Here is a 27,773-nt window from a genome sequence, read left to right on the forward strand (position 1 = left end):
AGAGACTAGCTGGAACACGCAGTCTGCGGTCTCCAGCGATGTGCTCGAACAAGAGAGACTAGCTGGAACACGCAGTCTGCGGTCTCCAGCGATGTGCTCGAACAAGAGAGACTAGCTGGAACACGCAGTCTGCGGTCTCCAGCGATGTGCTCGAACAAGAGAGACTAGCTGGAACACGCAGACTGCGGTCTCCAGCGATGTGCTCGAACACGAGAGACTAGCTGGAACACGCAGTCTGCGGTCTCCAGCGATGTGCTCGAACACGAGAGACTAGCTGGAACACGCAGTCTGCGGTCTCCAGCGATGTGCTCGAACAAGAGAGACTAGCTGGAACACGCAGTCTGCGGTCTCCAGCGATGTGCTCGAACAAGAGAGACTAGCTGGAACACGCAGTCTGCGGTCTCCAGCGATGTGCTCGAACACGAGAGACTAGCTGGAACACGCAGTCTGCGGTCTCCAGCGATGTGCTCGAACAAGAGAGACTAGCTGGAACACGCAGTCTGCGGTCTCCAGCGATGTGCTCGAACAAGAGAGACTAGCTGGAACACGCAGTCTGCGGTCTCCAGCGATGTGCTCGAACAAGAGAGACTAGCTGGAACACGCAGTCTGCGGTCTCCAGCGATGTGCTCGAACAAGAGAGACTAGCTGGAACACGCAGTCTGCGGTCTCCAGCGATGTGCTCGAACAAGAGAGACTAGCTGGAACACGCAGTCTGCGGTCTCCAGCGATGTGCTCGAACAAGAGAGACTAGCTGGAACACGCAGTCTGCGGTCTCCAGCGATGTGCTCGAACAAGAGAGACTAGCTGGAACACGCAGTCTGCGGTCTCCAGCGATGTGCTCGAACAAGAGAGACTAGCTGGAACACGCAGTCTGCGGTCTCAAGCGATGTGCTCGAACAAGAGAGACTAGCTGGAACACGCAGTCTGCGGTCTCCAGCGATGTGCTCGAACACGAGAGACTAGCTGGAACACGCAGTCTGCGGTCTCAAGCGATGTGCTCGAACAAGAGAGACTAGCTGGAACACGCAGTCTGCGGTCTCCAGCGATGTGCTCGAACACGAGAGACTAGCTGGAACACGCAGTCTGCGGTCTCCAGCGATGTGCTCGAACAAGAGAGACTAGCTGGAACACGCAGTCTGCGGTCTCAAGCGATGTGCTCGAACAAGAGAGACTAGCTGGAACACGCAGTCTGCGGTCTCCAGCGATGTGCTCGAACACGAGAGATTAGCTGGAACACGCCAGTGGCTGGAGGCCACGCAGTCTGCTGAGGGCTTGTTTGCGGGCGATAAGGCGCATCCTTTACGACCCTGGATCCGCGCTGCGTCGCGCTAGGGCGAGACGCCATCTTCCTCTGGCGCGAGCTACGCGGCTCACGTCTGCCTGGCAGTTCCATCAGAGACCGCACAAACTTAAAACACTCATACCTTTGCGAACTTCTGCTGTTCGGTCACTGTGCCTGGAATGCACCCAGCAAATGTTTACATGCTTGATTTGTCGGCAACTACTCACATTAAGGCTGGATTGCCGCCAACACACGCTGCCAGAATCACAAACAATGCTACACAGTTTAAACACACAAATGGTCTGGAAATCTTTCGCGAAAAATGCGTGGCGTTACCAATGGCTATCTTGCGCACGGCCGCCAATCACAAGGAAATAATCGCTAGCGGGGACATACCTTGCTGCAGTCTAACGAGAGACCAGAGGCTCGTTGGAATATACTATAGAAGTACGTAATTCGCCTGAAAATAACTGCGTAGTGTAGAGAGTGAGTTTACTGTGATTTGCGTGCTATCCTGTCATTACATATTTTCGCGATAAACCATCTGTTTTGATATTGCTTTTGCTGAGGATTTTTCGCTGGCTCAGTAATCCTAATAAACTGTGGCCCAATCGCAAAAGTAGCACAACGGTATAACCGTGTTTGAATTCTATGCTGTCGCAAAAAAAATTCTCTGGGGCTGGAAAAATTCGCGAGTTCATTGACCTACAGGATGGACTAACAGACTCCTGCACATTGGCTGTTGACTGAGTGTTGTATAGACTGGCTTGTCTGTGTTTCGACACTTCTCTGGCCCAGGATCTCTCATTGGCCCAGAGTCTTCCACGTATAACGTGAGCCAATATCTCACGTTATGCCTATCACGAAATGAATCCGCAAATTTTTTCGGTCTCTAGTTATTACTTTTCAAACAAATCTTCTAAGCAATTTAGTGTCCCAGATTAATAATAGAAAACCCATAAAACCTACACCTAATGAGACTGATCACTGGAGTGTGACTAGCGCCTGGTCTGCCGTGGCTGTGGTGGTGGCTACAGACAGGGAAAACTCCCGGATTCATTTCGTGACACGCTAACATTCATACAACTGTACTTCTCCGCTGCTCGTATCATTGGCCCTCGATCTATCTGAAGGTCTCTGGTCAGTAAGAAGTACCGAGTCACAGGCTACTCCAGTCGGCAGCCAATGAACAGATGACTATTGGCCATGCAAGGAAGGGTGTGCGGAGTCCATCCTGGAGGTCACTGAACCCGCGAATATTTTCGGGGTTCAATGACCTCTAGCATGAACTCCATAGTTCTACGTACACTCAGTCAAATGTCACCCACTCATTGGCTGCTGTCTTGTGAGACGTCCCAACGTAGCAGTCTGTGATTTGATGCTGCTTTAGTTGAGTTTTTCTCATTGGCCCAGAGTCATCCAGGTGAGTTGCGAGCCAATAGCAGAGGCAGCACTGAGGGTATAACTATTTGAATTCTAGGCTATCGCGAAATGAATCCGCGAATTGTTCCGGTCTCTGCCTATCAGGAATTGAAAAGAGTCTAATGTGCGCGGTGACAGAAGGGCGCAGACTTGCCCGACGGTGCCTCTGGTCGGCCCACAGCCTGCACGTGTTTCCGGCTGGAGCACTTCCGGTCGGGCAGGGGGGGGGCAGCTGTCCGGGACCCCACGCCGCCACGCAGTCGCATGTTCACTGAGTCAGGCATCAGTGGCCAGTGACCAAAAAAATTATGTTTTTGAAATAATCCATGAAAACAACACATTAAAGGGCCTCATGGCTCCTGGGACCACCTGTACGATAGTTTACCCGCTAATTAATTTCATTATTTGATAGTGTTTACATGTATGTATATTCAAGGGCAGGTAATTATCGCATTAGAATGCAGCAAGGTATGCCCTGTTCGGCCGGGCCATTCCGCACTGGATGGCTATGACTGGTGTGCTGACAGCAGAACTGCACCTGGACTACGGTACAAAGTTTTAACACGTTTGGAGATCTTTTCGCGAAAAATGCATAGCCCTACAAATAGGTCTACTTTATGAACCAGTTTCAGAACCTCCGCAAAACCTTTTAATAAAATTTTCTTGCTGATCTTTTTATACCACAGCGTCCTTTTTATATAAGTAAAATAAACACAATAAGAATTAGATACGCCTATCAGAAGGAACGTGCCGATTTTAAGTTAGAAGGATAAAACTGTATTCAGAAATAATGTCCACATTATTGAAGTGGGGAGTCTCCAATATTTGTATTTAATGTGCGACTATACATTAAAGACAGTCATCAAAAAAACCAACTGCAAGTCAGTTACGGGCTGATAGTAGTTTAAATTCAGCGACTCTGCGCGGTTACTGTCAATTTCGTTACTTTTGCGAAACGTCCGCGCCTTCGTGCCCAGCAGGCATCTGCACGGAGCTGTCATTCAGCTCACGTCAACTCATGTGTGTGCGTTTACTAACGGTTCACCAAGGCACACGCTTGTTTTCTCACGATATGCTTTAAGTTTTCTATATTTCATTAAAGGGTAAAAGCTTTTAAATATGACCTGTGTTTAATTTTTTAATGTAGTACCTATTGAAAAACTACATTACGTGTTAATTGCCTCTAGTCATTCAATAATCTTCCCTTTCTGTGGATTTAATTCAATATACGCCAGGATGACAACAATATTGGCAGTGCAATTCGTATGAGGCTGCACAACTGAACAGACTTCGCAGCAACATCGGCATGCTACAGTTCAGACGTGCCTAACATCTATTCGCGATCAATTTAATCCCCCATTAGCGCTGGGAAACTGGCCCAACAGTGGTTGCTACTGCAGGCCAACAACTTGAATTATGTTAAACAGATGCACGTGGCCAGAACGTGGCAAGCTAAGCCACGGCTCGCTACTGAAACTATCGGCCTCGTCAATATGACGCTATGCCCCCGGGCATATTGTCTTTGCGCCACGGACTCTGCAGCAATGCTAGGAGGAACAGAGGGCAAAGAGCGATGAAAGTGTTTCACCGTAGGCGCATGAAAACAGAATTCATACAGCGTTACAGAGTCAGTGAGTGTGTGTGTGTGTGTGCAGTTCTACGGCGAACTCAATACAGTCCCACGTCATGCTGTCTGTGCTGTCTGTGTTGTCTGTGAGCGCCTCGTGACGTCACTGGCGTCCGGCGCTCCGGGTCGCTGGTTCGAGTCCCGCCTCGCGCTACAATCACTAACTGCTTCATTCCTGCGACGACCAAATATCTTAAAGTGACTCCAACCATTTACATTTATTAACCTATGCAGACTAGACTAACAAATAGCATTTTGGTCATATAAAAAAAATCATTATCTTGTCACCACAAAAATAACATATACGTATTTTGACACGTTCTGAACCTGACAAAATATTTTTGAGGCATTTATTATTACCTCCAAGTATGCAGCATTGTTCTGTCTTATTCGTTAGCCTATTTCACAGTTGGAAAAAATGTATATTTATTTTTCATTAATATATTTAATATTTAAACATGATTGTAATACTCTACATTCCCTCCATTGAAACCGGAATTGGCAGGCCTACAATTTTTAAAGAATTTTAAAAATCATCAAATGTTTATTTATTTCGTAAGAGGGCTCGACCATGGCTATTATTATAGTCATGTGATAGGCTACAGTTTAAAAGACGGTAAGTATATGCCTATTCTATTCTTTTCCTGTAACATTCAAACACTCAAAACATAGCACTGGAATTTAAAAAAAAACTTATGTACGTACATTTACTAGGAATAAAGGATATTTTTCTATATGTATGTAGGTATTCTATAACTTTCAAATGTCTATAGCCATTGTGGTGAAAATTACTGAATTATATATTTTTATTTTTAAATTTCATTTGAAAATTAACTAAGACCAAAATAATACATTTGCCAACAATATATATAACCAAACCACAGCAGCAAACTCTATAGCCTATTCATAGCTGTTCAACGCACAGATTGTTCCTCGCGAATCGTACTACGTCAACGGGGAAAATTATTTGGCGGAAGTAACTGCAAATTGCAAATTATTTTATGATTGCGCAACGGAAAATTTTGCAAACCAGTAGCGTGGTAGAACGTTACGAGTGTGAGGCTACGTTAAATAAAATAAAAAAAATGCAAAGGCATGGAGGATGTCGAACATACCCACCACATATTAGCGGAATATTGTAGCTGGTCCTACCTACTAATAAAAAAACTTATAAACCAAACTTTATTTCAAACTGAGTTTAAAAAGCAGGGCATTGACTAACTTTTGGACAGCCTGTGCAAGACAAAAATAACAATCACGTTAAAAAAAAATACGGATACTAGTGTTTATACAACCTACTGAAACTTAAAATTGTTTCGCAAAAATAACCACTGCCCCTAACAATAGGTTCTACCCCATTAACATTTAGGCCTTTAACGTCAACGAGATGAACTAAATGTTTACGCCTCGAAGTTTCTGTCGGAAATTAAGTGACGGCGGTTCAAGCTGCGACCACTCAAGCAACCACATGACAGCTCACAGCGATGCGTTAAGTTATTCTAGAACCTAAGTTACGCAATTTGAACTTGTTGCAGCGTAATGTTGAAGGCATTTAAATGTGCGGCCGAAACTCCACACATAGCATGACTAAGAAAAATTATAAAAATATCGAATTTTCCAGTTAAACAAAAAAAATTAAAAAAACAATGACATCGCTACTAAAGTATTGCGACCTTATCTTCACTCCGGGCCGGCGGCTTTGTGCCGAAATTAACATTTTTATGTCAGTAAGACATCAGAAAGTTCTAAATTCCTTATGTAAATGCTTTAGTAGTTAGTAATATCACATAAAAAGTAACAATATAAACTTGAATATTTTAAAATTGCGACTTAATCTACGTGCATATGACTAAACGTAGTACAAGCAACCAGTTGAAACAAATAAAAACTCGAGAAAAGTTTTAAAACTCACTAAAAAAAAACTTTTACCAAAAAATATGCAATGGAAACTTACCACGGATATCCCAAAGTGTAGGAAAATTCGTGCGGTGCGTGAAAAATCTGCGAAATATCCGAAGGCCGTAGCGGAGTCGGGTGGTTGCGTCACAACTTGTTAAATTTTCGCGGACGCAGACGGAGCCGCCGGGTGCTGGGGCTCTGCGGCGGGGGTGCGGGCGTCGCGCGCGAGGGGTTGCAGCCCCAAACCACCGGGAAATGTGCGCCGGCGCGCGGCTTCTCGCGATATTCGGGCGCGGAGTCGGGCGCACTGACGGCCAAGTCGCACACCAAGATGGCGCGCCGGCAGGTCGCTGGCGTGACGTCACGGGCGGCTGCGCGCGCACCACGGCCAGCTGCGCGCGCAGCCGCGCCGCTGATCGCTTCCAGATTCTCCTTCGCTCCCGTCACGTGTTCTGCTGCGGCGCTAGTCATTCATAAATCTCAAATCAGTTCCGGCCGCGTAGCAGTTGGCATTGTCTGTCAAAATACATACTGTTACGAACCTGGTTGTACCGTCACAATCTTTCTCCTTAACGTTCGTGAACTGCGTTTTGCCAATTGCAGCTTCCAACTAGCTTAAAATTTCCAATTTTGCAACTAGTTAATTTTTATATTTATAAATTAAATTATAAATGCATGCAATGAATGCAATTTTTACTTTAGCAAATACACACATTATATGCTCGTAAACTCAATTTTCATAACATAGGCATGAGTAATTTTTTTATGAAGAATGTCAAGTTACCGTTTTAAACAATAATGTGAAGCGGTGGCGTAAGTATGCCTACAATATCGTTCTTTGGATATCATTATGTAAAATAGGCTATATATACACACATTGTATCGCTACTAAACAGCATATCAAAATGTACACACTTTATCAGGGAGTAAAGAAGCTGACCCATGTAGGTACCTATACGTCCATATAACTGATGAGACTCAGAGACACTGCAATAAGATAATCATAGCCAATAAGCCTTTAGTATATTATTTTATAAGGATTATTGTGATACTTAGTTGACAACATTAATCTTATTTCTTCACATCTTACAGTTCGATATGTCTCGGGCTCCGAGTGGCAGCCTGGCGCACGTGTGCTGTGGACGACTCAAGTGGTGCGAGGCAGTAAGTTGAGGCAGTGGGGACTACCATTGTCTAGTAGGGAGAGTAAACTGTGGACTTAATGAAAATGTCAATTAAATTTTGTGGACAGTCATTCAAATTGTTATAATTAAATTAATAGTGTAAATATTGGCTGATAAATAAATTTGAAAATAATTAATGGAGCTATTATTTTTGGATCTAGGTTCCCCCGCATGTGTAAAAGTTTAATTATTTTAATTTAAACATATCACAAAACGAACCCACGATTTTTTTCTGTCTGTAGTCATGTGTCATTTACAAAAAAAAATGTTCTTTGTCCGTCGTGTTTTGTTCTTGTGACGGACAGCGGCTCTGCGACGGCGTGTCCGTGCATCACCCAGCAGCTCGGCAAGTTACAAGCACAGAAGTAGAAATGTAGAGAAGTTTTGTATTGTTCTAATTTTTTTCAATTTTTTTGGACTGAATTTTTTTTTAAAAACTGGAAATAATGGATTTTAGAGAATTTTTGACAAATTTCTAAGGTAAATTAATGGTCACGGTCAAAGGTCAAGGTCATCAATCAATATGACCGCCCTGACATCACAATCCAAGATGGCGGCCGGCGCCTCGGCACCTCCGCCTTGCGTATGTGCTCGGACCGGCATTTATATCTACTACTAATATGGGTACTAACAATAAACATACAAACACTACCCCAAGATTAACGGAAAAAGGGGTAAGTACCTAAGTTTTTAAAACTTTAAATGAACACTTCCGATTCTATAAGTGATAATGAGTAGCGAGGAGAGAGTCTCGCTCGGCGAGCGGCCAGGGTTGCCAACTGTCACGAGTGCTGACCTCCACGTGTCTCTTGCACCGAACACACTGGCCCTAGTCCCTGCTGCTCGCACGGCTGCTAGGCGGTGCAGTCGGGTGGCGGGTGTAGAGGGGTGCTTGCAACAACCTGTACCGGGGGTTTAGTCCAAACAAGTGAGTTGTCTGCGAAGTCGGTTTACGGACGATAACTTTACGTGATAACGTCATAAGAAAACATTCATGAAAAATTGCATACTTTTTAATTTTCAAATATTATTTACAGTTTTTGCAAATTTAAAATAAAATATTTTGTTTAAATATAATCACGAACAATTAGGTAAAAAGCCCGCCTTAACCTGTTTGATATTATAGAAGATTTTCTCGCACGGTGGTTGGCGGAACGTGACAATTTTTCGTGCGTGCAGCCTGCGTTCATCGATTTACAAGACGTTATCGCGTCAAAAGGAACTGCTCGCCGCGAACAGACGCCGGCGTGGTGCCGGTGGTCGCTGCGGCAGTCGCGGGGCGGTGAATGGACCGCGGGAAGCTGTGTGTAGTGGGGAGCAGGGGGGGGGGGGAGGGGCGCATGCCTGCACGGAGCGCGCTCCGCCTGCCCTGGCCTGCCCTATCCCTGACCGGCTGCACTTGGCAACACTGCAGCACCACTCCAGCGCTGGGAAGCCTTCATTTCACAGACGAGAGAGCCACACCCGAAGTTACCCGGAGTTCATGCTCGCTTTTTTTTTTTTCCGTACCACACCAGGCGTATTTATTTGGGGGAAACCGTTTACATGATTTCACAGTATCTTTAATGTAGCTATCCTAACCAAATCAACCGTCCACAATGTTTTAAAGTATTTATAATGTAGCTAACCTAACCTAATTGACCATTAGTTATCATGAGTTACAATGAACAAAAAAAAAACCGAAGGTGCACGATCGCGGGTTTGGCTCTCTCGTCTGTGTAAAGAAAGAAGGCTTCCCTCCAGCGCTGGTTCATCGCCTGCCCGCACACGTGTCCTGGCTTCCCCCCTTGCCCCCCGTATACGGCACTCGGAAGGAGTCATCTCGGGAACATGAAACGGAAGTCGATGGACGAACATGTGACACGTATGCGGCCGACCCACATGTAGCAACATAAGCCCGCATGTAGTCACTTTTAGAAAACATTGCTCGAGTGTTGATTGATGTTATTCAGCTTGAAGCTGGTCTGTATTATGAAGGGCTTGTTGATTTAGGGCGGGAAGGTGGGTGCTAGGTGCTTCAGTACCGCGAGTCACTGGCCGTGCGGCCCCGACACAGTGTCCGCGCCGTGCGGGGTGGGCCCAGTCTGGGGCGGAGCCCTGGGGACTAGTGCCAGGGGCCGTGTATCCGCCACGGGGGCACACGCCTGTATCCAGGCGGGGGCGGTCTGCGTGCTGGCTTCAAGGAGCACTGGGGCAGGTCGTGAGTTATCACATTCATACAAAACTGAAGTACTACTTATGGTAGTGTAAAGAAGCTTTAGCGTGCAGTCACAACCCTCGCCGTGCAAGTGCAAGTGGAACAAACATGGCACCTAACAGCACGGGCGCAGGACCGGGCAGGTTGCAGGGTGGCGGTGTATGAGCCTGGGCTTGAAGCCCCTAACTGAGGAGACCCGTTTGCTTGTAAAAGCATGACTGTAAAACGTGTTTCATGTGAAAATTATGCCTAACGGAAAACTTTCTGTATATTGTAAAGTTTCCTTCTTATTACATGCATATAGGCCAAATATGAGCAATATTCAATACACAAGTAGGTACCCCATTCAGAGATGACTTGTGTTTCGTTTAAATACCCAACCCCTTTGCGAATCATACATCTTGAGCCCCCGCCAAATAGCATATGTTAATATTTCGTTATTATCTTGCGTTACATTCTAATGACATCAAGGCATCGACAAACTATGAGAATATAAAATTTACATCTAAAATTGTTTGTAATATCACTTATTTACAGCGAAATTTCGTCACTAATAAAAACTTTATTGTCGCGACAGAATAAGTGGTGGTTTCAATTCTAAAAAAATATTTTCGGTTGCTCATGAAACTGTAAGTACTGCCAGGCACAATCTCTGTTGGTGCCGAAGGCCCTGGCTGCCACCTGGGTCCGGGAACCTCCTGTTGACAGGAGTGTTTAGCGGCCACCTTCCCCGTCGCGACTGCATTCCTGCGGTCCAGGTGCGCCTCATTAGTGCACACGCCTACATGCCACGCAGTCTGGGAAGGGACTGGTGGGTGGAGTCAGACTCAGAAGTGAGCCCGCCCTGGCTGCCACCTGGGTCCGGGAACTTCCTGTTGACAGGAGTGTTTAGCGGCCACCTTCCCCGTCGCGACTGCATTCCTGCGGTCCAGGTGCGCCTCATTAGTGCACACGCCTACAGGCCACGCAGTCTGGGAAGGGACTGGTGGGTGGAGTCAGACTCAGAAGTGAGCCCGCTCTGGCTGCCACCTGGGTCCGGGAACCTCCTGTTGACAGGAGTGTTTAGCGGCCACCTTCCCCGTCGCAACTGCATTCCTGCGGTCCAGGTGCGCCTCATTAGTGCACACGCCTACAGGCCACGCAGTCTGGGAAGGGACTGGTGGGTGGAGTCAGACTCAGAAGTGAGCCCGCCCTGGCTGCCATTGGGTCCGGGAACTTCCTGTTGACAGGAGTGTTTAGCGGCCACCTTCCCCGTCGCGACTGCATTCCTGCGGTCCAGGTGCGCCTCATTAGTGCACACGCCTACAGGCCACGCAGTCTGGGAAGGGACTGGTGGGTGGAGTCAGACTCAGAAGTGAGCCCACCCTGGCTGCCACCTGGGTCCGGGAACCTCCTGTTGACAGGAGTGTTTAGCGGCCACCTTCCCCGTCGCAACTGCATTCCTGCGGTCCAGGTGCGCCTCATTAGTGCACACGCCTACAGGCCACGCAGTCTGGGAAGGGACTGGTGGGTGGAGTCAGACTCAGAAGTGAGCCCGCCCTTGGCCGCCTTGGTGTGCCTCACTAGAAGAATGTGCCTACAGGAGGGCCTGGAGGGTGAGGTCACGCTTACATTTCCTTTCTGTCTTGCCTAATTTCAAAAGTTACCACCGTAATTTATCTAAGGTTCCTCTAGAGAATTATAATAGATCCAAATGTTGTTTTAATGCTAGTATCATGTAGGATTTTTCTTAAGGTCCATGATAAATACTCGGCCCCAAAATTTACCACAAATGGAACTATCTTTCTGGCCCCAGGGCGTAAGGAATCTCGTGTAATGTTGAATTCCCTTTTCAAAACTTACTGATTAAAGGCAGCTTTAAGATTTAAAATGATAAAAAACCTTTTCTGACTTAAATATTGGAAAAAAAATCTCAATTTTAGATAAGGTTTTCATTCCACATGGATCTCATTATTAATAATTCTATAATCCATAACCATTCTGAGTTCCCTAGGGTTTTTATTTTTAACTAAGAAAGCGGAGAAACGTATACAGTATTATAAAATGTAATAATTCTTTCATTTTTCAGATAATTTCTTTAAAGGCTTACCTTTTTGCATTTTCTCATTGATGATGCACACATTTCCTAGGAATCTAGGATGTAACGTCAAATTTTGAGCTAGAGTACATTTACTAACTTTAGTAAAAGAAAATTTTATCATTTCCTGAATTAGTACATTTACTAACTTTAGTGGTAACAACATCATTAAACTCATTGATTATTTTCTGACTTTAACCACTTCTCGCGAGCTCTCCAAACTACCGCACCAGGGACTTTTCCTGCAATGGGTGCCCTGTACATACACCAAGTAACTGGCTCCTGGGCCTCTACCATAAACTGAAGTTGGGGTAGAGTGGTTTTCTTCTGCACGTTTACACAATACTGCCGCTTCAAGCATACATGTCAAAATCAGGCGAAGTAAACAATGATGTCAACATTTGTTCATGTAAGGCATTTCAAAAAGCTAGTTAGTTGGTTAAAACTTTATTTTCTCAAATTTTAAAACATGATACTTGTTGAATAATCTGTAGATATCTACTGATAACTAGATCCCTGCAAAACTAATGCTGTTTTGCGATTGATTATCTTTAAATGTATTGTGCAATTGATTTTGACTAGCTTTATTACTGAATCAAGTGTTATTTGACACGCCCAGAGAAACCGGAAGCCAGTAACAAAACTTAGAACATTCACGGGACTGAATAAATAACCTTTTCTTCGTCAAAATCTGCAGTCCCTTGTAACTTTAAAGTGTGATGTTTGGAATGATGTGGTTGTTTTTGGGCCGAGTCGCGTGCCCGCCAGAGCCTGCAGGTACAGCGATGGCCAGATGGACCCGGGTCAGTGCGCGGACATGAATAATTCCCGCGCCGTGTGACCTCGGCGGCCCAGGCCTCATCTGCATCGCGACTCTGCAGCCAGAGGTCGCGCGAGCAGTCCTGCAGTCTCCTCGTCGACCACGCTCTACAACAGCTGCACGCTTCCAGTCATTTACACTCTTCCAAACACAACTACTCATCCGCCCTCGACAGTATTCTTAAATGCTTCAATTAAAGACCCCACTCTGATATAGATATCACGTGGTTTTCCCAGGGGATTCGCTCACCGCATGTGGCCCGGGCAGTCTCCTATGTCTGACCGAGGTAAGTCCCTCACCCTGCCCTGGTGTTGCCCCCTCGGGGAAAACCACCACACGAGTCCCCACATGCGACCCATTCACTGATACACGCATTTTCAAACATGGGTATTTAAATATTTTATGTACAAAAATATTTTTTTTTATGTAATTTTTCTCGTTTGATTAAGCTTTATTTATAACATGGTGGGATGATACTGCTACAATTACACAAAACTAACAAATATTATTGCAAAACTCGGCGACCCCGGAGAAACCCCCGGATGGCCTCCGCATGGGGAGCCTAGAAAAGAAACGGGCTCCCCATTTGGAAGCCACCCTGCAAGGTTATATGTTTCCACCCACCGTCTCTTTGGTAGCCTGACTTGTCGCAAGGGATTGTATTCCTATCAGACTAATGCCACCATCTGCCTGAGACAATCAGCCTTGGAGGAGCCGGGGCGCGAACCCGGGTCCTACAAGTCACAAGGCAGGCGCTCTACCCCAGAGCCAGAGGGTAGAGCGGCGACCTGCAGTCTTCTCAACACTGACACGAGTTTACTGTGGTTTGATTTGTCATTAACACGTGCTTACGTCTGGCAGTTGGTTTGGGAAGCAATAATGTCCTATGTACGGTATTCAAAATACGTACTTGGAGGGAGGATTCGTCGCCATTTTTAATCGAATGACCTCAACGGGTTCGAACTGAGGACTCCATGACATACCAAATTTAATAAAGTATTTTTTATAATTTTTGTTGGATGTAAATTACGGATTTTCATGGCAAAGGCGAAGTCACTATTCAAAATTATGGAAGGTTCTAGAAACCACGATGGCTAGTGTGACGTAAACAAGCTTTTTATTTAAATTTTATTTAAATTTTAATTTAATTTTTTAATTGATAAATACATTTTTACTCTCGCCGGGAATCGAACCGTGGTCCGAGATGGGTTAAGTAACTAAATATCTGAAGTTGGAAAAAATTTATTTTTTTATTTTTGCGGGTTTTTCCGAACTTTTGGTCAAAAATTAAAAAATTTCAAGTTTACGCTCAAGGTCAAGATCATGACCTCGACGGCTTAGGGAGGCTTGTCGATGGGAAATTAAAGTTTCTTTTATGAATTTTCGAATTTTCTAAGGCAAATGTATTTTGTGGCATTTCGAATGTCGATTTTTTGAATTTTTGAGGAATAAAACGGGAATTTTCTCTTTTGAAGTAGAGATATTTTTAGGAATTTTGAGCAATTTTGACACCATTACCTCGTTTAGGGTAAAATTTCAATCCGGATTGAACCTGGAGTGGAGTGAACTCGGAGTGAATGTGTAATGAACATATACTGACGAAATGCGTTTATGATCAATTTCACAATCCAGATTGAAATGTAAACAAGATCGAAGTTGGAGTCAACATGGACTGAAAATGTTGTGGTGCGATCTAACCTTTTTTTCCGTCCAGCAATATTAAAATATGTTTTTCAATCATTACGTCCAACAATAACTCTACTTCCATCTCTGTTCACACATTCCTCTGCTCTTTTTTTTTTTGCCATTTTCACAAATTATGCCTGAAATGCAACGAGACCAATAACAAACAATGCAATATGGCGGCGGCTTGCTCGTGCGTGTTTTCTTTTCACTCCAGTCCGTGTTTAAAGTAAAATCTCAATCCGGATTCTTCAGTCCAGTCCACCTCAGCAAGTGGAGTGGATTATCTCACTTCACTCCAACTTCAGTCCACAACAAAGTGTTTTAAGTAAAATTTCAATCTAGATTCCTCACTCCACTCCAGGTTCAATCCGGATTGAAATTTTACCCTAAACGAGGTACATGATGGTCGCCTTGACGTCACTATCCAAGATGGCGGCCGACATTTTGAATCCTCACCCTGGACCCAGTTTCCGGAGCCCCATTCCTATACTACTAACAATATTTTATGGAAATCTTTCAGGATATTTTTAATTATTTTTGGTTATTGCATGCATTCAGGTCTAAAATAAGGGCAGCATATAACATACAAGCAGCCTAACCAGAGATGACGTGTCGGTTACCCACACGTCCTCTTGTGCCCCTGGACTCCAGATGCTCTGCATACTCAGGCAAGCGTCGCCTGTTCATTGGCTGCTGACTTAAGGGCCGTCTCAACTGGGATACTTGGGATTCAATACTTGTTTGGTTGAGGTGCTCTAATTGACCCACAGTCCTCCAGATTAACAGTGAACCAAAAGCAGAAGCAGTTCAAAAGCATATTTATTTGAATTTCAGTACTTCAAGAATTAAATCCAACATTTCCCCCCCCCCCTGTCTCTAGTTATCAAACGCGCCCTGGACACGAACCAATGGCAAACGCCTAAAACACATTCGAGCGAGTCAGTGGTGACAGTGGTGACAGTGAACTGTCTTCAACTCCACTGCACACGTGACCTGGCGCCAGAAAACCACGTAAATGCTAGGAAATATGACTACAAGTAACCGCCCTTAGCGAAAGATTTGCGTCACACTACATTTACCAAATTTTTTTTTAACCCTAACAATTATTTATTGTTTGTATCCAAAAATTTTGATTACGACAGTTTCAAGTTAGTGACCGAAGTAGACAGCGTTTTACTACTGCAATTATTTCACGCCGTGGAATAACAGACTCACGAACTGATTTCCATATGACTTCAGACGTAAACGTATTAGCAGTTAAACTCTCAAGTTTCAGAACGTATAATGTTACACGTTTTATGCCTTATTTTTGAAAGGCGAAACCTGAATATAAGTCACATGGAGGGACCTAATGCTGGCGAACTGTGCAAACAAACATCGGTGCAGGCAGGCGGCCGGAAGTGGTGGCCGGGCGAGCCCGCGGCGCCGCGCATGCGCAGACTCGTCTAGTCGCCGCTGCCCGCGTGGGAGGCGCAGTTCCGCCGCCCACCGCCAGGCGCGCCTCCTGCGGCATTCCGGAGCCAGCGAACCGAGCAGCGAAGCCGTGGCAAGCCGTGTTCTCAGTTCGTGGATGGAATCTTGGGTCACGGGAACAATGCGCACAAAAACTGCGCGGTAACAAATACGTGGGCCTAAATATAAACTGCATGTTTGAATTAATAACCGTCAAACAAGTGAGTCATGCATGGCGCACGCTGGTAGCAAGCACATTTTTGAGTAAATATTAAATAAAATTGTGTCGCTCTTAGGAGATACAAGTTACAATGTTTGAAACGTTTTTATATTGATTGTTCATGCCTAGAACATTCAAAAATGCATAAAAGCACACGTTTGTTGAAAATTAGATTACCACATGCAAACAAACGAAGTCAAGTGTCCTTGTAAATATCAGACGATTTAGGGCAGTATTCCAGGACGTTCGGGTGAGGTAGCGAATAAGCACTGCCTTGTTGGGACACAACCGTAACCTAACTCGCGGGGCGCATTCAGAATGTACTCCAGTGACGTAACAGATCGGCGACCTGCGCGAGGCATGGAACTGGCTCCAACGCATCGCAGCTGAAGTTTCGCGTCCATCGATACAATAATATTGTAAACGGCAAAAATCCTAGAGATAGCAGCATCATCGCACAAAAAAAAAAAAGACTTTCTTATTTCCTCAAGTACTTTTTAAGTTGCGATTATTTATTGTTATAACCATTGAAGTTTACAAAATTTATTCCAGGATAGTTTCGCTAACATAAAGTTTCATTTGGTACACCAATACAATTAGTACGTCCCCCGATGTTCACGAAATTAAATATATACGAGTTAGTGAAGCCAGTCGCTGGTCCGCTATTTGGACCAAATCAATGAAAAAGTGAGCTGTGCGCATGCACGGAAGTTTGGGAATAGATATGTCATGGATACGACACCAAAATCCATTCCTTAAGAATCCAGGACTGGCCGTGTCCGATCTTGCTATAGGAATACGGTTAGGGTACAGGTACTACAGTTGCAGCATATTCAACACCTAACCTTTATTTTTATGTCTTGGAATACCTGCCTTAGACAGTTCCACTCAAAAATTCTAAGCCGATGACTAGTAGTTGCACAAGGCGTGGTGTTGTGTGCACCAGTAGTTGCACAAGGCGTGGTGTTGTGTGCACCAGTAGTTGCACAAGGCGTGGTGTTGTGTGCACCAGTAGTTGCACAAGGCGTGGTGTTGTGTGCACCAGTAGTTGCACAAGGCGTGGTGTTGTGTGCACCAGTAGTTGCACAAGGCGTGGTGTTGTGTGCACCAGTAGTTGCACAAGGCGTGGTGTTGTGTGCACCAGTAGTTGCACAAGGCGTGGTGTTGTGTGCACCAGTAGTTGCACAAGGCGTGGTGTTGTGTGCACCAGTAGTTGCACAAGGCGTGGTGTTGTGTGCACCAGTAGTTGCACAAGGCGTGGTGTTGTGTGCACCAGTAGTTGCACAAGGCGTGGTGTTGTGTGCACCAGTAGTTGCACAAGGCGTGGTGTTGTGTGCACCAGTAGTTGCACAAGGCGTGGTGTTGTGTGCACCAGTAGTTGCACAAGGCGTGGTGTTGTGTGCACCAGTAGTTGCACAAGGCGTGGTGTTGTGTGCACCAGTAGTTGCACAAGGCGTGGTGTTGTGTGCACCAGTAGTTGCACAAGGCGTGGTGTTGTGTGCACCAGTAGTTGCACAAGGCGTGGTGTTGTGTGCACCAGTAGTTGCACAAGGCGTGGTGTTGTGTGCACCAGTAGTTGCACAAGGCGTGGTGTTGTGTGCACCAGTAGTTGCACAAGGCGTGGTGTTGTGTGCACCAGTAGTTGCACAAGGCGTACGTAGGTACCACTCGAGGAAACTGGGAAGGCGGCAAGTCCAGAATACTAGGTACTTTCTTTAAATAAATGACTTATGCAATGGGGAATAATGATTTAATACCATTTCTTAACCATTCACCTTTGCAGTTTTGCACTGTTTGTTATATATAAAAACCCTTTCTCCAGTGTTTTATATCAGTCTGTTTGGGCCCCATGACGGGACGAAAATTCTCTGCCTGTCCAGGTTTTGTTGTCTGTCTGAATTTACTGTTATTGTTAAAACTTTCTCGTCATTTTTAGCTCACTGTGTTCGTCTGTGCTGTTATTATTTTTTTCGTGACTGAATTCCATCCACAAATTCTTGTGCTGTCTGATATTTAAGTTTGAAGTGTTCGTCTGTGCTGCCGTAGTTCTGTTGTCCATGATACCTGTTTGGGTTCATCGTTGGGTTTACCTGTTTGACATCAGCTGATTTAGGCTTGTTTTGAGGGTTTAACTTTCATTTTTATTTATTTTGCATTTATGAATTTTTCCCATGACAAACAGTGTAAAACTGCAAGAAATTGTATTAAATCAGAATATTAGGGCCCGTCTGCCCGGGCACACATGTGTGCAGAGCTTCGGAAGAAACCATGCCATTTGAAATCTGCTCAACATATCCGAGTGGGGTCGGTTTAAGAAACGCGTTTAAACGCGTTTAAGACTTAAAATATCCCCTAGAACAATTAACACACTTAGGGCCGGTTTCACCAACGTAGTTTAAGCAAATTAATCTCGATTAGTTTCAATATAAACTCTTTTAGTCGATTGTGCGTTTCACCACAAGCGTAATCTCGATTTTCCAGAGTAAAGCGAGATTTTATATTAACTGGCCAAGTTCTTCCAGTTTGCGCAGCTAATCTCGCTTAACGAATGTAAACAAATGGCACGAGCAGCTTACAATGTTATATTTAAAAAAGAAGAAGATTCGGATGGAGAAAGGCCACTGCAACCAAAACAATCAGCATGAATGCCATAAAATACCTTACCTGTGCATAACGTTTCAATTCGGCTGTCGGCATGTATCTTTCTCGTCAGTTTCTCCCACGACAATTTCAGCTGGTCTGGCATTCGGTGGTATTGATAGCAAATCGAATTGAATTCGGCCGCAATAATCTCCCATTCTTTCGCCTTCTGCTCTGTGTGACAGCATCTGTACGACGATTTTCAATCACAGAGAAGTGTTCCGTTACCTGATCTGACAAAACTGTCTTCTCATGTGGCGAAAGATTTCGCCTTCTTTGTCGCTTTTCTTTAATTGCAGCTGAAACTGCACCATTGCCAATCATGTTTATATGCGATATGACAATTTCCACGGTATTACTCATTTTTCAAAAAAATAAAAACAAGTTTTTTTAGGTTGATGCTGCCACCATAAATTACGCTCGGCCGAAAGCTGCATCTACAAGAGGGGAAAAAATACATATTCGGGTATCTCCGACATATATTAGGGTATATTCGCTAGGTAATGGGTGTTTATATGTGGAAGGCATTTATAAATCGAGTTTTGGAAATCTCGATTAATTTAAACTTATGTAACGATGGTGAAACACACGTCGGAATTAAACTTACGATTATTCTTCATCTAGTTTTGTGAATCTCGTTTTGTAACAAAATTAAACCTGCTTGGTGAAACCGGCCCTAAGTGACCCTGCAGCTGCACGCGATAGTCGCTGATCAGTGCTGTCGCGAGAGTCCACGACTCCACGTGACTGCTGACCGCCGCTGATCCTGGCTAGCTCCGCCCCGTCGCTGCCGAGGTCTCCCGGTCTCCCCGAGGCAGACCATCCCTGGATCGGTCGTGGTCCAGTCTCGGGTTCCCGCGGAATTATCGTTTACTCTTCAACAACATTCAACATGGCTGAACGTTCAGCATGTAGGAAAATCAACTACGTTTATTAAATTAACTTAAACTGTAAGGGAATGTGTTAGTTTCACTTTTAGGGCATTATGAATCCTCAGATGACTACGAAAATTCATATTTACGTAAACAATAGCTAACTTGTCACAACCAATAGACCAAGGATTTATTACAATTTTCTTCTTTTTCTTTTTTGAGGGAAATTTTGCGTTTGCGTCGACTTAGCGTGAACTAACGAACGGAGGTTGAGGGTACCCGAAATGAAAACTAGATGCAAATTTTGAAATTAAGAGAAAATTTTGTTATTAGTCTTCGATCAAGGGAGAATGAATATGGGCTTGTTGCAGCGAATTCGAAAACAGCCTAGGTTTGTAAATTACATTTGTAGTCCAGTATAATATAAGTTTATTGACAGTAATTAATATGAACTAACCACTTAGAACATTATTATAATCGAATCTAACATATTGTTTAAACGTGTAAGTCATTCAAACTACTGTTACCAATGTCCCTGGTAAACATTATAGTGGGAGTTTTTATTATTCCTAAGTTGGTTACACTAAATTTTCTGTTAAGTTTAATTTTGTAACTTTAAGCTTAGTTTTATAATATTAGACTTTAATTTTCTTCAGATTCTACATTGGTTAGTATACTTTTTAATATAATTTTTTTTTAAACGAAATTTAATATTCCATTTGTAAAGCAGCTGTATTTCGATGTGCGAACACGAGAGGTAACGGGCGCTGCGGTGGCGGGAAGTGGAAACAACTGAGCAGCGCTGCCGTGGCGGGAAGTGGAAACAGTCGAGCAGCGCAGCGAGTGGCGGGCGCGCGAAGCCCGAGGCTTGTAGTAACGTGTGAAGTCCAGTTTGGTGTGAAATTTAAACGTGTGAAATAACGAGTCATAAACTTAATTTTGTTTGCGGCCGTTTCTGCTAACGAGCGTTTGCTAAAGCTGGAATAATCTATTTTAATCGGCCACTATATTACATTTTTCGCACGAGCAAGTAAGTAATTTATAGCTCAGTTCTGAAGTGAGAATAGTCGTTATTTTTTTTCGAATAAAACAATACAACATGCCCAATTTCGAGCAGTCAAATAGGGAGGACCTGGACTGTGATGTGAGGTGGGAACGGATTTGTGCCGCGGAACATATTTTGTGGAGTCCGAATATGACTATAAAATTTTTGAGGATTTTCTGGGATTTGCACTTCTTGGATGCTCAGTGTCTTCGCCTTGTTTTGATGGAAACCAGCGTGAGAGCCGCGCCTTTGAAGGAGATTATGGTAAGTTCCAGGAAGAAATTTAACTCACTTTTAAACGGTATGGTTTTAACAGTTTTGTATTATTATTATTTTACCTGAACTGTATATGTTTCATTTAATGAATCAATTTAAATTTAGTCTATAAAGGTTTGGTAAACATACTGCAGAAGTGATCAATAATAATTTATACATTATAACCATTTTACAGTACAACGGCGTATGTATTGTCCCCTGTTTGACATATTTTTGTATAATTTTAAGAAAATATTTTTATATATTTAGGAAAGTGTGAATTTTGAAAAGGTCTTCCGCTGCCTTCTGATGTTAAAAACCAATTTAATGGCATATTTGGTAGTTTTCGTGGATGAAAAAAATTATGTACTTAACAGGAGTTTGATTCAATTATTACTTTAAAGATTTTTTTTTAAACCAATCTCGTTGCTCCTGTATATAACCTTTCTTTGCTCTGCAATTTTTTACATCAAAGATATTTTCATACATCACTATCTGGGAGGGAGATTTATTATTTTTTTTTATCAGGTGGTACCTCTTGGTAGTTGGTGTAGTTCGTTATTGACATTGAAGGTGGTCATGGAAGTGACACAACAAAGCATTTACAAAATTGGATCACGAGGCTGTTTTGTAAATTAGAGTGCACATTAAACCTGCGTAGTGTGTGAAACTAATTTTCGGGATCGTCATTTAACAAATGCGACTCACTCGCTCATCTATACAAGTTTTAAACTACTGCCAGGGAAGCTAGAAACTGTACAATGTGACAGACAGATCGGTCTGTTCCCCACGGAATTATTATTATTATTATTTAAAAAAAAATCTTTTAAAAACCTACCTAGTTGGTTCAATGGCCGCACTTTTGTAGAAAAATCGTCATGGGATCACAATTGTTTAAATTTCCCATTTTTGAAATTTATAAAAGTTTGCCTACTAGGATGAAAGGTTAGAGCCTGCATAATAGTATAAGAATAATTAAACAAACAAAAATTAAATAGCCACGCACCTTTAAAGTCGGTGCAGACTTATGTTCGGAGGTCTGTTGTGGTCGACATAAGAAAATAAGTATTGTAACGTCGCATTGGATTTGGCGAGAGATACTATTTAGAGCCTGTGAAATGTCGTGGTTGGTCTGTCAGTTATATTTTAAATAGAGATAATTGTTTTGTACTAGGCAAAATTTAGTACTTTTTTTCACGTATTTTCTGATAGCTCCCTCACTTGATGAACAAACAGCCTGCATGATTCAAATTTGGCAAGCTTATCGAAATTAAAGAAATCAAGAAAAATTGAAAAATAATTGAGAAAAAAAAATTATAAATATAAATAGTTATATATATTTATATCGTAAAAACAAAACTAGTCTGTAGGGTTGTCGGTCTTGGTTTGTTTCCGGCTGAAGAGCACGTATCAAACCCCGTCTCACTGGTTCAGTTAGTATAAAAACATATATTTTTCAATTTGGGAGAATTTACGACTGACTTTTTTTCATTTTTATTAAACATTTATATTTTTTTTTTTCCTTTTTGTAATTTTTCTTTACAGTGCATAATTAAAGAAATATAATAAACTAAGATACCAGAAAATTTATTGTGTACATATTTTTTTCACATAGTAAAATGTACCAAAATTCTACTTTCATTGATGGCTAATACAATGGGAAAGATTGTTCTGAGATGTTCTTGTGGACACGTGCCACCGTATGTCTTACAAAATCTCAAAACAGACAAACCAGATGAATATACAAAACATATGAATGGGCAAACACACAGAAAGCAAGCCGAAATCAGCCGATGTCAAACAATTAAAGAACACAGACACCACCGAAAATTCCTGTAAGTAATTAGTCGAAATAAACAAATAAAAAATAATAACAGCACTGACGGACACGGAGGGCTGGCAACGTCAGGGCAGTTACGACAAGAACAGTGAAAACAAACAAAACAACACACAAACAGAGGAACCCAACGATGAAATTAAATTTTCTGACAACACAAAAACGAACAAAGTAGGCTTCTTAAGACCCAACAGTTGCGACGTTTCGGGAATTGAGATATGTTCCCATCCTCAGACACAGAAGTGAAGTAGCATTGTCCCAAAGTATTTTATGAATGTGGTCCCAGGCATGAGTTGAGTTTCACCTTTTTTATATTGCTTTTGTGTTCTTTGATGCATGTTGAAAGGGCTCGGCCTGTTTCTCCTATGTATGTGTATCCTCATTCCCCAGGGATATGATAAACACAGTTCTTACATTGAAACTTGTCTGAGGTTGGTTTTACTCAGGTTGTCATGCCTTTAACTGTGGAATTTAACCTGAAAACTGTTTTTAGTTCGTATTTGTTTCACAATCGTCTTATTTTTTTCAGAAAGCCCACGGACATACGGAATTACCAATTGGTATTTTGGCAGAATTTTGTTGAATGATGGGGACTTGTGGTTTGTCATGTGTTGTTTTATGATGCAGGTGGGTATCCATTTACTAGAAGTTCATCTTTTAGGTGATTTTGTTCATCAGTAACTGATTTCTTGTCGGAGCAAATTACTTCAGCTAGGTTTATTAAAATGTGAATTGGAGTTGCGAGCAACAAGTTGCATAAGGAACCGACAGTGTTGTGACGTCACCGCGAGCCGACTGCACTGTAATCAGCAGAGCCGGCGGCAACATGACCATCGACCATCGCACATTGTTGCGTCGGCGTGGCCACACAAACAGACCGAGGCCAGTTAGAGCCACGGCACTTCTGTAACTTACATTCATTGCAAACAAACTATGTACTTTTCATTCACGAAACGGTAGATAATTGTTTGTTTACTTACCACACGTACTGTTTGCGTCGAACGCTAGCAGGTTTTAAAAAACAGCCAATGGTGCACTCCGTTATTCTGTAACACTCAACGTGGCCCGATCAGCAAAAAATTTTTTTATTAAAACACTGTTCGTTACAAAGAAAACTGTCTCAAGTGCACTGGAAAGTCAACCTCCTTGATTCCTGACACGCTGGGAGAGAATGAATGGAATGATCGGCGCGAGACGCAAGTAGCAACAGAAGTAAGATAAACCACTCGGAACAAAATCTCACCGCCGTAAGTGGCGATTTGCGACAACCAATTCCCATAAACACATGAATTTGTAACTGAGTTATTTTATTTTAGATCACTATTAATGTTTATTGCGTGGTGAACACGTAGGTAGTAAGGAAAATAATGCGCATATAATTTTCTCACACAGTGGAGTATCTTGAACAAGTATACTCTTTGAAAATACTTTGCAGCCGTATCTCTCAGCTGATTTAACAATTTTGTTGCATTTAAAACTTAAAGAGAAAAAAAAAAACAGCTGTGATTACTCTTTCGTAATGCAATTTTAGAGTAGGATTGCAGAAAACAATGTACTTCGTGAGCACGTTATACCAATAATATCGTTATAAATAAATATCAAGTATAACATTCGGGGAAAAAATCAATGTACATACAAGAATTATAGTGAGAAAACAATTAATAACAAACAAAAATGCTTAATTTACAAATTAAAATCGTGACGGGGTAATTTTTGCAGTTTTGTTAAAAATAAATATGGTCATATGACCAGATGGTGTTTACAAAATTATAAGTTGTGTTTAACAAGTGTATTTAATTCATATAAATTATTATTATTATTATACCCTTCTTTTTAAGATCGATGTATTGTTCTCGTGTCTTTGTAGCTCATAACTGGTAAGAACCTTTTCTGAATATTATTATTTTTGTGTGCCTTTGTTAATTTATTTTGCTTGGGACGGTTGCGTGTAAGACAAAAGGCGCTGGCGCTGGCAATTCAGTGGCTATGAAACGGGGTGGATAAACGTAAACGTCTAAACTTTATGGAAAACTTTCTGTATGTTATAAAGTATTTGACTTATTGCATGCTTGTGGGCCAACACGTGGGACAGTATACAACATGCAAGCTCCCTAGCAGAGATGACTTAGTTGGTTGAAACCCACACTTAAAATCTCTCTCTCTCCCCCCCCCCCCTCCCCGGGAATTTCCTTGAGAATCCTACAGTTTGCGCCCTTGACGGTAAGTAGGAAAGTAGGAAATAGCAACAAGGGCTAAAGCGCATGCTTTCAGAATAATTGTAACATGAAACACTGGGTAGAGATTGTTGAAGGCACTCACGGGATCCCCGCCCTAGGTATAATATACAATTACCGGTCAGATCTCACAGTTGTCTGCGTGACGAGAAGACCGTGCCACGCGCTTAGAGGCGACACCGCGCTGCAAGCGCAGGCTAGTCGCGCCTCTATGACTGTTGCAACATTGTAGCATTTAGTGTTTAAAAACTTATCGAATGATACTGCCAAGTTCATTACAAAAAAATAATAAAGTTCGGCTTCAGTCAGTTTTGCCACATTTGTAAATAAAATAATAGTATTGGTTTGAGTGAGTCGTGTCGGGACAATGGAGATCACCGGCTGACACAACCTCGAACCTCGTAACCTAGAGTATCACAAGCTCGAACTGCACACCTTGGAACAGACGTGTGTTTGTGAGTGCCACACTGACGGGGAGTGCGCGAAGGGATGGCAACAATATATATCGATGTATCGGAAATATCAATATTTCATGTTCAATATCTATATAATTTGGTATCGACATTTCAGTGCCGATATATATTTTTTAAATATTAATATTTTGTTCCAATGATATAGAATTCGAATTATATAATATTTTTCAAGTAAAAAAATAATAGTTTTTGAAAATTATTTGCTAATAAATTTGACAGAAAAAATAATAAATTTTGGAACGAAGGTTTCGGAGAGAAAAAAAATATTAATTTTAAGGAGGGGGTGAAAGGGAAATATTGGAGTTCACAGTAGGGGATTTCATAGGTTGGTAAGTTGAAGCGTTGCAGTGCAGTGACAGGTCGACTGTTGGACAAAATCAAATACAAATAAGTAATTTTTCAATTTGTTTATTATTCATTATTTTCTTTTCTACATGTTTGTTGGTTTCTTTTTCGCTTAGCATCTTCAGTAGTCTATAACTATCCATAAAATTACCTAAATAAAAAAAATGGAGCAAAACTATAGAAACATATACAGCAGGTATTATTGAATAATAAAAATTTAAAAAAAAAGTTGTATTCACTTTTGCTAGAAAGAGCTAAACTTAACTAATTCCTTTTTATAAGCTGGGCTACATTAAGCATTCAATATAACATATTATAAATGTATTATCCAAGTATAAGTAAAGCATATTTTTTCAGGCCCATATTTTGTTGGTATCGCTATCATCCAAGCGATATATCGATAGACCGACACACCGATGTGTCGTGCAGTTGCCGTGGGAAAGAGAAAGTGCGGCACTTCCCAGCAGCGGCACTACCCCACTGCCCCCCCCCCCAGGACCCCAGGGGCAGCGCGACGTGTTTGTCTCGGCGATAACACCCCTCGAGTCGGTCTCGACAAATTTGGATCTTATACGCCGTCAACAATGTACAGAGATTTTAAAATAATTAGACTCAAAACGAACACGCTTTTATTTTCGAGTTTTCCTTAATCTACATAGATTCTAGAATAACTCAGCCACGTAATATTACAAATAACCTCAATTCAATACACACAAAATACTTAGCCTACGTATTTTTTAATTGGTTGAAGTCAAGGTGATATTTTCCACACAACTATAACGGTACTGGTACGTATAGCTCAATTTGCAATGGTAATATGCATTTATTTATTATAAAAATTTCATTTCTGTTTGTATTTTGGTAGTTTGTGAGTATTCGAACAAGGTAAGACGTTTTGATTTTCTTATGACCTAGTGCGGTGATTTAGGAACCAGTTGCATTTCTCAAAGTGTCGCAGCTGATGAAACGCGGATATAAATTTATTTTTATCGCGTTTTCATACGGTATTCACTACCAGTTGATGATGAGAATTTTTTTTTTCGGGGGTGGGGTTAAAGAAAACAAATACGGTAAAATATTACAATTTGACGTGTGTATTAAAAAAAAGTGAGCAAGTACTCAGTACTCGCCGGAGATGTGTACATATATTAGAAATAGTGTATGTATAATCATAACCTACATGTATATCATACATTTTGTGACCATGTTGACAAGCCCTATATTCAGAGAGCCACTGCTCATCAACTGAGTCTATTGGGTGCTAAGAAAATAAATAAATAAATAAATAAATAAATCTGACCTCGGCAACGAGCACATGCATGTGTTCTCATGTTGCAAACACACTTATAGTCCGAAACTTGGACTCGTTATTTAACAGAATTAATTTAAATAATGCTGAGCGTGATAAGTACATGTACGCAAATAGTGTTTAATACATTTCTTAACGAGAACCACACGTAGTTTCCGCACTAGTCGCTAGAATTCGCTGCCGGGGCAGCTACGTCGACTATCGAATCATTTCTTGGCATATCGAAATTTTAAAATTTATAACGAAACGGCTCCGATAAAAGCAACAATACAAATGTGTTCTCGTGTTGTTAATACAATTATAATACGATACTTGAACACGACATTTAACGTAGAATTATTCAAAATAAAATATTAACCTGAATAATTTTAAAATCATATATTATATCACTAAGTATATGTTTGTATATTTGTTTTTACTTAGACGACTGAAATCAGTCTGCAAATACTTCCTGTAAACAAACCTTAACCTTATTGAGCTGATTCAACATTTAAGATTTAACAGTAAAAATTTCATCAAGAAATTATTTAAATTTTTCATGGCGTCGAATGTAGCCTATGCAGGCTAACAATGGTTGTCTACAGTATCACGACCGCTGTGCTATCTCTACATTTCACTGTGAACTACGTAAGGGTTGTCAAATTGTAATGTGTATTTAAGTTGACTACCTATATTTCTTTTCATGACTATAAATTATATCATAAAGTATTGTATGGTTGTACTATTATAAAGTTTTATTTTTAATACATGTGCGCGGTGTAAATACTGAGATGTACACGAAAACAATATATACGGATGAATAACATGGGTCCGCTATCTTTTCGAGATATCTGCGCCATCCGCCACAAATGTGGCCGTGGTAACACATGTACGTCCATTCACGAGATTACTCCTAAT

At 42.1% G+C, this 27,773-nt stretch overlaps 1 protein-coding gene across 2 annotated transcripts in view; it reads right to left on the minus strand.

Moving 5' to 3' along the window:
- Positions 1–23,689, minus strand: part of LOC134535142 (cyclin-dependent kinase 4) — a 72,183-nt gene extending 48,494 nt beyond the window's left edge. Inside the window, exon 1 of one of the 2 annotated variants that reach the window (XM_063374095.1) lies at positions 23,496–23,689. The gene's annotated coding sequence lies outside the window, so the exon portion shown is untranslated. Of the gene's footprint in view, positions 1–6,285; positions 6,588–23,495 lie in introns of those variants that run through there. The other variant, XM_063374093.1, reaches the window with a different exon arrangement.
- Positions 23,690–27,773: the final 4,084 nt, after the last annotated feature.

The sequence above is a fragment of the Bacillus rossius genome, chromosome 8 (assembly GCF_032445375.1).
Source record: "Bacillus rossius redtenbacheri isolate Brsri chromosome 8, Brsri_v3, whole genome shotgun sequence".
Classification (NCBI taxonomy): Eukaryota; Metazoa; Arthropoda; class Insecta; order Phasmatodea; family Bacillidae; genus Bacillus; species Bacillus rossius.